Raw genomic sequence first — 15,544 nt, 5'->3', positions numbered from 1 at the left:
ACATATCCCCATCAACAGTACCACAAGCCTTCTTTAAATCATATGCGGAGTCTTCTGCCGCATGAGCACCTGGGGAATAGAAAACAATATTCTTGAGAACTTCCCATTCATCTCGTTCCATCGAGGTCTGTATGTTTCTGATACTCTGATCAGGCATACCTAGTTATTTAAGGACCTTCAGAGACATCTTATATTTTGGATCGCATCAAATACCCTCAGACAGGGTTTCGCACACTAGGGTAATCAAAATGAAATTTTCTGATAGGTAAAAATTGACAGGTCGATTATTATTCAGTCACGATTTTCAATTCTTTAAAAAAAATTCTACTGTAACTGCGTTTATTGTACTGTAGTACTTATGAGATCGTCATCGTAGTGATCAACCATTTGACATCAACTGCTGGACGAGAGCTCCTTCGAAAACTTTCTACACATCATGGTGCGCAGCTATATGCACATGTATGTTATCTTTCTCCCATCCACAACCATCTATGTCTATGTCTCTGTATGTTCACATTCTTGTAGAAACTAATAAAGGACCATCGTCACTTGCCTCCCTTCAACTACCCTGGTTATGCTTCCTTCCATCATCCATTTCATTTTTCGTTGTAGTCGTTCTATTATCAATTTTCTCGTCTTTCTGCCTCCACTAATAACTCCCTACATGTATCTTTCCATTTCTCCCTCAGTCTGTGAATGTTTTCGTGTCAAAAGCCCATATCTCACTACTCAAGTTAAAACTGGTATCACGTACTGACCGTAAACCTTCCATTTCAGACGCGTCTAACGTTTAGTTTTTGAAAACTCTTTAGTTCATCTTATCTGCTACATGCTACTTTTGTTCTGTTGTTTATTTCGTTTGTGATCCATCCAGTTAGTCGTCAGTAATGGACTGCAGATTCTTTATAATAAGTAATATGTAACTGACACCTAACAGAATATAAAAATTATTGCTGGGCATAAGTACTGGGTTGCTCCGTAAGTTCGTAGCGTTCACAACAGGTACATATAACAGAGAGTTTAGTCAGCAATAATATACTGTCTACCGTTTACAACAGTCTGTCAGCGCCAGGGTAAATTTCCGATTCCGCTACTATAGAAATCACATTGCTTTGAGGCGAAGAAATCGTCGAGCCATCTTCGAAGCGCGTTATCATCCGGAAAGGAAGTTCCTTGAAGACTGTTGGATAGAGTAGAAAAGGTTAAAAAATCTAAGAGTATAAGTACAGGCCGGCCGCGGTGGCCGAGCGGTTCTAGGCGCTACAGCCTGGATCCGCACGACCACAACGGAAGCAGGTTCGAATCCTGCCTCGGGCATGGGTGTGTGTGATGTTCTTAGGTTAGTTAGGTTTAAGTAGTTCTGAGTTCTAGGCGACTGATGACCTCAGATGTTAAGTCCCATAGTGCTCAGAGCCATTTGAACCTAAGATCAGGCGAATAAGGTGGGTGCGGAATAACTTCCTAACACCACACGCGTATACTGTTTGTCAGTATAGCAGCATGCGGACGGGCGTTATCGTGGACCACCATCACTTCCCGTAGGCAGTCTGGCCGTTGTTCTCGGACTGCGTCTGTAAGACGTCTCAGTTGTTGACAATAAATGGGAGCAGTGATGGGTACATCTCGAGGGAGCAGTTCGTAGTGTATCACACCGTCGCTGTTCCACCAGTTGCATAGCACTATGTTTTGTGAATGCACGTGGGTCTTAGTACTGGGAGTTGCTGCTTTGTTTGGGCTCAACCATACTGTTATTTTTTTTAGCATCAAGACACCATTTTTCGTCACCAGTAACTATACAGAATGGTCGGTGTTGTTCACGAGCCAATTGATGACGAACAAGCAGAAATGCACATGTGGTCACCAGCCGATTTTTATGATTTTGGCTTAGAGCATGCGGTACCCATACATACAATTTTTGAACCTTCCCCATTGCATGTAAAAATCGGACGATAGTGGAATGATCACATTTCATCATATTCCAGTTCTCTAGTACAATGACGTGGATTAATGCGTTTACACGACCTTCAAAATCCCCAACCGTCTTCTTGAACGTGGAATCTGAAAACAGACATCCTTAAAACTCGAAAAGCATTTTCTTGCATTGCTCTGTCCAATGAAGTTGTCACTATACACAACGCAAATGTTTCTGTCTGCCACAGCTACTGTATCTCTTTATCGAACTCAAACAGCAGAATATGCCGATTCCTCCATTTGGTACTCAATTTTATAGCGTCCATAGTTCCACTCAATAACTCTAAATGACAAAATAACATTATGTGAACTCAAATGGGAATAGTGAACTACAAATGAAATGATACTTGGCAGAAATTATGGGATTGTACAGAAAAGGGGCGTTGCGTTTGCACCTTTTTCGCAAACTTCAAGGAACGAATGAGGCTTAGACACACAGATACCGCAGGTGGCACGGTCCATTTCCCCACGGGCAATGGTTCGTACCCAGAACACCTCCATCGGTTTAGTCTCATCCGAACACCCAAGTGTACTTGCGGAGAGCTAGGAACTCCTGAACACGCCACTTTACACTGTGACAGACTAACAGACATACAATCCCCAACAGAGTATGTTTACGAAGGATGAATTCTACGACAGCTGAACGATTAAATGTAAATGTCGTGTGACTAGGGCCTCCTGTCGAGTAGACCGTTCGCTTGGTGCAAGTCTTTAGATTTGACGCCACCTCGGCGACTTGAGCGTCGATGGGGATGAAATGATCATCATTAGGAAAACACAAAATCCAGTCCCTGAGCGGAGAAAATCTCCAACGCAGCCGGGAATCGATCCCGGGCCCTAAGGATAGACATTCTGTCGCGCTGACCACTCAGCTACCGTAGGTGGACAGCCGGACGATTGGATAATACTGAATGAAATAACCGATAATGAGTCACGTGCGGTTCACGAATTATACAAACAAGAACAAAACTAAACACAGTCGGAACAGGTCTTCAACGACCCAACGGTATTGCCTGACCGCCGTGTCGTTCTCAGGCCACAGGCGTTACTGGATGCGGATAAGTATGTGGTCAGCAATCCGCTCTCCCGGCCGTCGTCACTTTTGGTGACCGGAGCCGTTACTTTCCAATCGAGAAGCTCCTCAATTGGCCCACAAGGGCTGAGTGCAGCCGGTTGCCAACAGCGCTCTGGAGACAGGACGGTCACCCATCCAAAAGCTAGCCAAGACCAGCAGCGCTTAATTTCGGTGATCTGACAGGAACAGTGTTACCACTGCGGCAAGGTCGTTGACACAATCAAAAACAAACACTTACACAAATAAAAGCAAACACACAAACAAGGGACAGTATACTTGGAATGACACAGACAAAGACTCAAACGCAAAAGTAGACTCAGATGCTGAAACAGATACAAACAGTGAGATTAATATACATACCCAGATGTAAGGTAAGACTAAATTAAGGAACACAGAAAGGGATCAACGGTCATTTTAATATATGTAGATACGTCTTGTACTACATGTAATTTCAATGATATAATTGTTACTAGACGTAGGTAAAATAATATCTGTAATGAAAAAACAAACGCCATGCACACAACATGTAGAAAAATAAAGTCAAAGATGCAAAAATAATATACCTATTATGCCCTTCTTTAAATCACATATGGCATGTAACAAATGTAATATGAGAATAATACAGCACATGCATGTGCGCATAAATTTATCAAATGAGTATTAAAGATTTTGGTACGCTACCTCGAATGCGACTGGTTCGATGACTTTCCGAGCCCTTACATCTAGGTGGTGGGATCTCTAATAGAAATCTATGTACATTCCTGTTATCTTTTAATTCTCCTTCTTATACGCAAGATTTTTGTCATTTTAGAAATTTTTTCCGAATTTGTAACCTCTTGCTATCTTCCTAAATTTATATCTTCTTTACATAAACAGATAATTTTAAGGTTTTCATGTCTTAATTGCTTTTATGTCTATATGTATTTAAAGCTGCAATATTGTTAATTCCTACCGAGCGAGGTAGCGCAGAGGTTAGCATACTGGATCCGCATTCTGGAGGAAGACGGTTCAAACCCAAGTCCAGACATCCTGGTTTAGGTTTTCCGTGATTTCCCTAACTCGGTTCAGGCAAATTCCGGGATGATTCCTTTGAAAGGTTGCGGCCGACTTCCTTCCCCATCCTTCCCAAATCCGATGGGACCGATGACCTCGCTGCTTAGTCCCCTCCCACAAGTCAACCAAAATTATTAGTACCTATTACAAATAAGAAATATCAAATACTTTCACATTCTGTACATTTAAAAATTTATATTGTGAAAATACGATGAGTCTTAGAAACCAGTGGCTGGTCATTTCTAAATGACAGCACCAAATAAATAAATAAACCAAATATAGATAAAAAATACAACAAGCAAAACAAAAACGTCACGAACTAGTAGTATGAAACATCTCATCGACTCTTTTTTTTCCTGTTTTAATTAAGCACATGGGTTTTGTAGGACTGGACGTCGAGTAAACATTTATTACAGGTCATTTACACTGAAGAGGCAAAGAAACTGATATGCTTCCGAAATATCGTGTAGGGCCCCGCGAGCACACCGAAGTGCCGCAATACGACGTGCCATGGACTCGGCTAATGACTGAAGCAGCGCTGGACAGAACTGACACCATGATTCGTGCAGGGCTGTCCTTAAATCCGCAAGAGTATGAGGGCGTGGAGATCTCCTCTGAACAGCACGTTGCAAGGCATCCCAGACATGCTCAATAATGTCAATGAGTGGGGAGTTTGGTGGCCAGAGGAAGTATTTGAACTCAGAAGAGTGTTCAAGGAGCCACTCTGTAGCAATTATGGACGTGTGAGATGTCGTATTGTCTTGCTGGAATCGCCCAAGTCCTCGGAATGCACATGAATGGATGCTGGTGATCAGACAGGATGCTTATTTACGTGTCACCTATCAGAGTAGTATCTAGACGTATCAGGGTTCCCATACCACTCCACGTCCACACGCCCCACGCCGTTACAGAGCCTCCACCCCCTTGAACAGTCCCCTGCTGACATTCAGGGTCCATAAAGTTGTCTCCGTACCCGTAAGTGTCCATCCACCCGATACAATTTGAAACGAGGCTCGTCCGACTTGTTTCCCGTCACCAACAGTCCAGTGCCGGTGTTGACTGGCCCAGACGAGACGTAAATATTTTCGTCGTGGAGTCTTCAATGGTACAAGAGTGGGCCTTTGGCTCCGAAAGCCCATATCGGCGTTGTTTCGTTGGATTGTTCGCACGGTGACACTTGCCGATGGCAAGCATTGAAATCTGCAGCAGTTTACGGAACGGTTGCAGTTGTGTCACGTTGAAAGATTCTCTTCAGTCGTCGTTGACTCCGTTCTTGCTGGATCTTTTGCCGGCCGCAGTGATGTCGGAGAGTTGATATTTTACCGGATTCCTAATATTTACGGTACACACGTGAAATGGTCGTACGGGAAAACCCCCACTTCATCGCTACCTCGGAGATGCTGTGTCCCATCGCACGTGCGCCGACTATAACACCCACGTTCGAACTCACTTAAATCTTGTTAACCTGCTATTGTAGCACCAGTAACTGATCTAACAACTGCGCGAGACACTTGTTTTATATAGGCGTGGAATACTGCAGCGTCCGCAGCTCGTGGTAATGCGGTAGCGTTCTCGCTTCCCGCGCCCGGGTTCCCGGGTTCAATTTCCGGCGGGGTCAGGGATTTTCTCTGCCTCGTGATGGCTGGGTGTTGTGTGATGTCCTTAGATTAGTTAGGTTTAAATAGTTCTAAGTTCTAGGGGACTGATGACCATAGATGTTAAGTCCCATAGTGCTCAGAGCCATTTGACGACTGCAGCGCCATTTTCTCCTGTTTACTTATCTCTGTATTTCAATATGCATGCCTATACCAGTTTCTTTGGCACTTCAGTGCAAAAACAAGACTGTTACATGTTTTCTCATTGTAAAGTTCATTGTAAAGTTCAGTGAGGTGCTATGGCAGATATCATATGCCGTCCAGGATGCGTGTCGATAATGTTTGGAACCACTATGCTAATTTGATGAATTGCCTTTACAAATGATTTATTATTCATGTAGGGGTACTAGAAAAAACTGTGCAGTAGTTTCTGTTCTCTTTGCCGGCCTCGGTGGTCTAGCGGTTCCAGGCGCGCAGTCCGGAACCGCGCGACTGCTACGGTCGCAGGTTCCAATCATGCCTCGGGCATGGACGTGTGTGATGTCCTTAGGTTAGTTAGGTTTAAGTAGTTCTAAGGTCTAGGGGACTGATGACCACAGATGTTAAGTCCCATAGTGCTCAGAACCATTTGAACCATTCTGTTCTCTTTGGTAAACGGGGTAGGTACTACATTTACTCTCCTGCAATCTGTTATTATTGGCTTTGAACGTTATTGTTTTGCACAGGAAAAATATGTACTAAGGGAAATAAGCCATACCGCGGTGAATAATTTAGGATACATAATGACGTGTTTCAGTTTAAGACAGACGCCTACTGCATTTGAAAGAAGAAGTAGCACTCTGTACTATGATTTACTGTTGTTGTTGTTGTTGTTGTTGTTGTTGTTGTTGTTGTGGTCTTCCGTTCAGAGACTGGCTTGATGCAGCTCTCCATGCAAGCTTCTTCATTTCCCAGTACCTACTGCAACCTACATCATTCTGAATCCGTTTAGTGTATTCATCTCTTGGTCTCCCTCTACGATTTTTACCCTCCGCGCTGCCCGCCAATACTAAACTGGTGATCCCTTGATGCCTCAGAATATATTCTACCAATCGATCCCTTCTTCTAGTCAAGTTGTGCCACAAATTTCTATTCTCCCCACTTCTATTCAGTACCTCCTCATTAGCTATGTGATATACCCATCTAAACTTCAGCATTCTTCTGTAGCACCACTTTTCGAAAGCTTCTATTCTCTTTTTGTCTAAACCATTTATCGTCCTCATTTCACTTCCATACACGGCTACACCCCATACAAATACTTTCAGAAAAGACTTCCTGACACTTAAATCTATACTCGATGTTAACAAAGTTCTCTTCTACAGAAACGCTTTCCTTGCCATCGCCACATCCTCTCTACTTCGACCATAATTAGTTACTTTGCTCCATAAACAGCAAAACTCATTTACTACTTTAAGCGTCTCATTTCCTAATCTAATACCCTCAGCATCACCCGATTTAATTCGACTACATTGCATTATCCTCGTTTTGCTTTTGTTGATGTTCGTCTTATATCCTCCTTTCAAGACACTGTCCATTCCATTCAGTTGCTCTTCCAGATCCTTTGCTGTCTTTAACAAAATTACAATGTCATCAGCAAACCTCAAAGTTTTAATTTCTTCTCCATGGATTTTAATACCTACTCAGAATTTTTCTTTTGTTTCTGTTACTGCTTGCTCAATATACAGATTGAACAACATCGGGGATAGGCTACAACCCTGCCTCACTCCCTTCCCAACCACTGCTTCGCTTTCATGCCCCTCGACTCTTATAACTGTTGTCTGGTTTCTCTACAAATTGTAAATGGCATTTCGCTCCCTGCATTTTACCCCTGCCACCTTCAGAATTTGAAAGAGAGTATTCCAGTTAACATTGTAAAAAGCATTCTCTAAGTCTACAAATGCTAGCCGGCCGGAGTGGTCGTGCAGTTCTGGGCGCTACAATCTGGAACCGAGCGACCGCTACGGTCGCAGGTTCGAATCCTGCCTCGGGCATGGATGTGTGTGATGTCCTTAGGTTAGTTAGGTTTAATTAGTTCTAAGTTCTAGGCGACTGATGACCTCAGAAGTTAAGTCGCATAGTGCTCAGAGCCATTTGAACCATTTCTACAAATGCTAGAAACGATGGTTTGCCTTTCCTTAATCTATTTTCTACGGAATCCAAACTGATCTTCACTGCTGCCTTCACTATTTCATCTCTCAAAATTACCCATTCTTCTTCTACCGTACTTCTTTCCCTCATTCTTGTTAATCGTTTCCAAATGCTCTCCTTGAAAATCTCTACAACCTCTGGTTCTGTCAGTTTATCCAGGTCCCATCTCCTTAAATTCCCATCTTTTTCTAGTTTCTTTAGTTTTAATGTACCGTTCATAACCAATAGACCGTGGTCAGAGTCCACATCTGCCCCTGGAAATGTCTTACAATTTAAAACCTGGCACCTAAACCTCTGTCTTACCATTATATAATATATCTGAAACTTGTCAGTATGATTTATTATCAACCCAAATCATAGAACCCAGATGTATGAAAGACCAACGTCGAGCTCCTTAAATACTGAACAACAAACGTTAGTGAACACTGGGGGGGGGGGGGGGGGGGGGGGGATACCCAGAGCTTGTTCAGATCACTAACCTTGCTTAATATGGCTTACGAAATAGATTCATAACCATTTCTCATTAGTGGAATGAACACATACTACTGATTTTCAGATCCCTATCGCCTGATGGCGACGATAGGGCGTGCTGTCATAGGTTATTCGAAGAGTCCAAGGCGTTGGGGCGAAGTCAAGACGAAATGACGTGTGACGAGTCACAATATTTCTGTCTCTGAGTTTCTCATGAGTGAATACCGATTATGAACTGGTGACGATATGTTTCGTGTCCTGTTCTGGCGCGCATGAGACGATATCCCCGACTGCGTATAGGCCGACAGCTCCGGCAGATGGGCGCATGTTTGAGCTGCTGAATTCCCGCAGCGGTAGCCATTTCTTGCGGCCCGTCTGTATGACACGAAATCGCTTGAGACACGGTCAGCGAACAGTCAGATGAGTGAAACATGACCGTGCTACAGCCACTGTGGCGGCATTGACATCGATTTGCCACTGGCCTAGCGTCACGAAATAATCACTAGCAAGTAACATAATTGCATCGGCTGGGATTCGTACTCGGGCCGCCAGTGCAGCTACCGTTTTTATTTCTTTTTCAATGTTTTTCTGAAAAAATATAATATTTCAAAAACACATGGTAATAACGCTATAAAACAATACAGTGACATCAAAGGAAATCAGTTTATGAATATTTATGCACTTTGGAACCCATTCACAACTCCAGTCTTTAACATGTAAAGTTGTGGGAATGCACTTCCTACTTGTTTTGCGCACTGTGGTCCTTTCTTGTAAACCAGCATCAGCTCAGAATGACGTATCATGAAAGTAAATTCTTCGATAACAAGTGAAAAACGCTTTCGGTTAACACGAGGGCGTAGTGGAAAGTAATGTCTCCGAATTTTGTTATGTGAAAACATTCAAAACTTTTTAAATAACATGAAAGCTGTTAACATTCTACACCTTTATTCTTCGTGTCTACATATTTTCAGCCCACTGCCCCTTGAGGGCTCCGAAATGAATCGTGTAACATGGCGGTATGTAACGTAACTATGGTTGCGAGTGAAAAACCATGAGCTGTAATCGAGTTTCGAATTCGAAGAATTCGTCCACACATGAAGCACACTTTCCTTCGGCGTGAGAATAGCAGGCAACATACGGCGTTGCAGCAGTCCGATGCCTTGGCTTCACTGTCAGTGAACATTCTCCGTACATCCCGACCTACCCCATCCGATTTCCATTTGTTTTCAGAACTTAATGAACAGCTTTGAGAATTTCACTTTGACAGCGATGAAGCGGCGCAACCAGAGGTGAGATTGTGGCACCGTCAACAGAGTGAAACTTTGTTGATAACAAAGTGGCCTCCCGTTGGGAGAAATGTATTCCTCGCCAGAGTGACTTTGTTGTGAAATATATATTTAGACATGCAGAATAAACATGAAAAAATATTAATGAAGTTTATTTAATCTAAAAAGCTTTAAGAAAGTTGTACATAAATAATTACTTTTTTGCAAGCCCTAGTATTATCCAGTTTTTCTTTCTTCTGGTCATTTTCAGTTTGCCAGTTTGTTCCGCAGTCGTTAGCGTTAAGAAATTTGTGAAATTTTCCTTTTCTTTTTCTTTTTAAAAGATATTATAATGCTGTGATAGTGATATACAGACAGAAAGCTACCTTTCTTTCGTTTTCTTGTGACAGTATGTAGTGTGTTGTCTCTCCTTTAATCCAGTTCACGACAGAGCGTTTTGGGATTGAGTGCAGAGCACTTTTTAGATTTAGAATATCTCCTGGTATAATACCGAGCGAGGTGGCGCAGTAGTTAGCACACTGGACTCGCATTCGGGAGGACGACGGTTCAATCCCGTCTCCGGACATCCTGATTTAGGTTTTCCGTGATTTCCCTAAAATCGCTTCAGACAAATGCCAGGATGGTTCCTTTGAAAGGGCACGGCCGATTTCCTTCCCCATCCTTCCCTCACCCGAGCTTGCGCTCCATCTCTAATGACCTCGTTGTCGACGGGACGTTAAACACTAAGATCCTGGTATAATAAATCCGGAAGCCGATCGGTTTATACTCTCTAGCTTCTACCTGACAATCATCCAAATTTCATTTACATTTTTGTACACAAATGTCTGTTCTAGGCTGTCGATTAAACTATAATATTGACACATGGGTGCGGCCGCTACATGGATATCACAAAGTCAATTGGTTGGAATCACTGAACCATCGATGCCAACGACGAAATAATGAGTATTATATCACCTTTCCAATTATGAGATTGAGTGGTTTCTTTATTTCCGAGTAAATAAGTCAGTAACAAAGAAAGAGCACCTGTAACGGAATTTGCGTCGAAATTGTATAACACTCACATACATGCAAATAAAAATCACATAACTGCAGCCACCGTCCCGCCAGCCCGCTTCGGTTACAGTGCATTAGCGTTACGGTTAATTAAAGATGTCTCTGGCAGATTGCTCAGAGTCTTACCGATAGCAGCCACTAAAATTCCCACATCCTAGGTAGCGTAGGTCCATACTGCAGATAACCACCCAAGAGACTTGTTCCATGGCGGAGCGGCGAAAGCCCGTTCCTGTCGCGGAAAGTCATCGCGCGCTGCTAGTTTGAAGAGCTCCCGAGAGTGCAGTCTGACTTTACAGTCGGAAACTGCCGATACTTCGGTAAGACAGTCGTGTCTTGAGTGTGGCGAGAACTTTCTATCGTCCTCAAGATAACGTTGATCCGGGGAGATCTCCAATTAAAAGAGACGGAAGACACGATATTGCACAATTCGTATTTCTTTGAACTTCCAGTTTCAACGTACCTGGTCTTGCCTGTCTACTAACCACACACGTTGTACATTAGTGGACAGTCCCTTGTCCTGGACGCGATGTTGCACTGGTAAACACAACAACCGTGAGCTCCATCTATGTTGATTTTCTAGCATTTAATGAAACTCTCATAACTAGATGCCCAACTCCACAACTTCCTGTGGATATTCTTATCTTAGTTGATGTAGTTTCTTACAAGGTTACAGATCAAAGGTTTCATTTTTCAACATGAGGTGATATTGAGGATTCATCTTGTTTTCTTCGTCTTTCTTCGTTTGGGTCATCTAAGGACCACGCACCAATTTCAATGCTTTCTTCTTTGTTGTTCTTTCTTTTCCTCCAGTATTCTTTCATCTTTTCAATATGTATCCTTTTTCTCTGCTCAGGCTATTTTGACCATGTCTACTTCTCCCTCTTGCCTTGGAATCCTACAATTTTTAACACTTTCCTCTTGAAAATCTCTCTTTCTGTTGCATTGTTTTCACTTATGTTGTTTCTTTCCAAATCTTTCCTAACTTCTTGAATCAAGGCTATTGTAGACTTCTTGTCCCAAAGATATTTAAAAATCTGTTTGGTTAACTGTTGCTGTTCATTCCGTATAAATGTACAAAAAATAACAGTTGCATCTTTCGTAGTGTTTCATTTATGTTTTCTGTGTTGCGATAAACGTCTTCATTGCTTCTTAATTTCCATACCTCTGTAGTTTTTGGTGGTCAAGTAGTTTTCGAATGATTTTTCTTTCTAGGACTTCAACTTTGTGTAATTTGTGGTTCTGTACTAAACATTCACTTGCATAAAGACATTCTGATTTTACTGCTGTGTTGTAGTGCTGTATCTTCAAATTTTTAGACAGACACACTTGTAGACATTCCTAGTTATTCCATAAGCTCTCTCCATTTTATATACTCTTTCTTCTATAGCGAATTTTTCTAAGCCATTTTCTTCGATAATTTCTCCCAAATATTTAAATTTATTTACCCTCTTTGTCTGGCCAATATCTGTTCCTAGGGATTCCGGAGCATTTTTTATAATTGCCATAATTTTTTTTTTCGACAGATATTCTTAAACATGCTTTGTTGGCTATTTCTTCTAAGAGATTTATTTGTATTCCAGCTTGTTTTATTTATTTATTTTTAAAAGGAATCCCTGAGGAAATGTTTATTTACTGCAAATAAACCAACAAAAATACAAATATGAAGCACTCCAATTCGGCGTCCACCAGTGCTGCCAACGAATCATTACCTGAAAGTGAGAACCAACCACGATAACTGATCACATTCTGCCGAGGCAGTTTCTTTTTTAATTCTCGCTTATGACGTTATGGTATCAGCCAAGCCATACGTCATAATAATGAAAAGTGTTTTAAGTGACATTACCGATTCTATAACTCACAGTAACGCAACTTTATGAAAGTTTCTGTGCATCAAAATTAAAATCGGAGTCCCTCACAGATGGCCTCTTCTGTTCACAAGCAAATCATCTTTACAATACGTTGATTCAAGCATGGTGGCGTAGGACATATAAGCTAAAACCACAGAAAACAAAAAAACAGTGCAAAAATTTCAAAATAAAAGTTGAACGTAATATTGCTATGTCTATCAAATGGTGACAGTAGATTAGGAGGGTACAAATCGTAAATCTCGTTACCTCAAGGCCAAGACAGAGGGCGTCCTGAATAGTAATGTCTCCACAATTTTTACGTGAAAACTCATATAGCTTTTTACACAAAACAAACTTTCTTAACATTCTACAACTTTATTCTCCACTTCTACATATTTATTTCTCAGTAAGTGACCCTGGCAACGAACATATTTCTCCCAACGAGAGATCAATTTGTTTATACCGTAGAATATTTGACTTTGCTGATGGAGCCACAACTTCGTCTTTGCTTGCACCGCTTCAACACTATCAGAACGAAGTCGTCGAAAGTGTTCTTAAGTTCTGGAAACGGATCAAAATCGGATGAAGCCAAGTTGGTACTGCATGGAAGATCATCGATGACAATGAAACCAAGACATCGGCTTGCTGCAGATTCTGGCATTATCGTGCTGGAGCAGAGGGTGTTCAATATGTGGACGAAATCTTCGACACCGAAACTAGCTTGCTGCATGATGTTTCTCACGCACCTACGCAATTATGTTACACACATCGTTGTACACACTACAGTTCGGAGCATTCTAGCGGCAGACGGCTGCAAATATGTGCACATGTAGATTAAGGAAGTAGAAGATTTATTTTATATAAAAAGCTTTAAGAGTTTTCACGTAAAAAAATCGGTGACATTACTTTTCAGCACACTGTGTTTTGAAAGTTATTGTTCAAATTTGTGTGAAATTTTATGGGACTTTAACTGCTAAGGTCATCAGTCCCTAAGCTTACACACTACTTAACCTAAATTATCCTAAGTACAAACACACACACCCATGCCCGAGGGAGGACTCGCACCTCCGCCGGGACCCCCCGCACAATCCATGACTGCAGCGCCTAAGACAGCTCGGCTAATCCCGCGCGGATGAAAGTTATTGATGCATCTTATCGATTTATTAATTAATTAAATCTTTTAGATGAAATTAGTCCCCTGACTCGAAATATTTCGATTTCATGTCTCAAGCAAGATACCACAGTTGTTTCAAAACGCCTTTTAAAAAGAGGGTCGAAAAGTAAGTTTAGCAGGATTACCACATGGACGCTATATTCTACAACAGTTGTTACGTTGCGTCGTAATGGGAGTGGGAGGTGGTTCTGACTTTCCGTAAATGTTAGTAGCGTTCCGTATAATTTCTGAAACGAGTGCAAAAACCGACAACTTGAGTTCAGAATGATAGCTGAAAAAGTAAAGAAGTAAAATAACTGCCGTTAAAGGAGACGGATAATTTCGGGCAGTTTTATGTTGTAACCGAAAGTGTTTGTTACGTTACATCAGAACCAGCTTATATTACATCAAAATTAGGATTATGATTAACAAAAGGCATTATGTCTGATGCACTCAATTACATGTAAATCGTGTGCTTCTCCATTACTTTTGTCAATCTAAGGTCGACGGCAACAGAATTATATCACAACAGACAGATTACATTTTGTAGTGCCTCACTGCTTCCATAGACCACTACCTCTCTCCCTCTTTGCAAGCAAGAGCTCTCCTTCAGACCTCACTGGACATACGCCCCCTGGAGAGTGGCTTAGCTACAGCACAGAAATGGTTCTCACAGTCAGAATTAATCTTTCATTCAGCATCGAGTTCTGCAACCTATTGAAACTGCCTGACAATTTAACGGTACCTGTCGAATCTAACTTTGAAAAGTAAAACTCCAGTAAGTGACAGTTTGAAACAGATCTAGATGGCATCATCTTGTAAGTGCAGAGCCCTTGATGTGGTCTAGTTCGTTAACGGTGTGATTTATGGTAAGCAACGGCGAACTTTATTGTGTAAAATACTCATTAAACGTGTTTGAAACAACAGACCACTCTTCCGGCAACAAGAATGCACTTGTTATCGTTTCACCCTTTTTATAATCATAATGTTGTACCTTTCCCTATACTGCACGGTGCTATCTATGAATCATGGCGTTTAGTGTACTGTTTTCGTGTTTCACCAGTATACCTGTATCGCAACACTCGATTAATTTAACGTCGTGCAAGCGACGAACGTGAACTAATACGGCCTGTGGCTTTTATATTTGGTCACCGCTATTCACAGGGTTATGTTTATAAAACTTCTCGTGCTCTTATCAGTGAAATGAGGCATATTATTTTATGACAGTTATACAATTTCTTATTCACGTTGCACTTACAAATAATATTTCAAAAATGAAGAAATTCGAAGAAATAAGGTGAACAAGGGGAACATATCGGTGGCTTTTTAATATACCGCACCCTTGCTATAAATGATTAAAAATGCTGGCTTCTAGCAATAAAAATTCTTCTTTGTAGCTTGTTTGAAGCAGTTTTCATATTATTACAGTTGTCAAGCGTTCCTGCATGGTTCTTTCACTTTTTCTATTTTATTGTGGGTGAATATTCAACCATTGTCTCTCCGGCCAACTCTCTGGTTCCTCGCTTGACGAAAATGACCTTTTCGCCATTCCCCTATTCAGATTTTTCCAGAAATTCTCACCGAAACCAAACTATAAAGATATGGAAGTATCTGAGTAATTTTGGAAAGATTACGGAGTGCCCGCAAGCGTTTTATATATTAGCTTCTGTTTCACGCCGTTAGCGCGGTAGAATTTCTTACCAAGAATCGTTAGTTTGTTCTCCTCGCACCGAGCCAGAAACACTTACCCCATACCGTTACATAGCCTCTGTCAACCTTCACTGTTTTATCGGTATACTTTCTTTATAGCTCACTATTGCTTTTGAGTCATCTAATGTTTTGATACAAGGTGT

This window comes from Schistocerca gregaria, chromosome 2, assembly GCF_023897955.1.
Source record: "Schistocerca gregaria isolate iqSchGreg1 chromosome 2, iqSchGreg1.2, whole genome shotgun sequence".
NCBI classification, from domain to species: domain Eukaryota; kingdom Metazoa; phylum Arthropoda; class Insecta; order Orthoptera; family Acrididae; genus Schistocerca; species Schistocerca gregaria.
Note: the sequence above shows the minus strand (reverse complement) of the source record.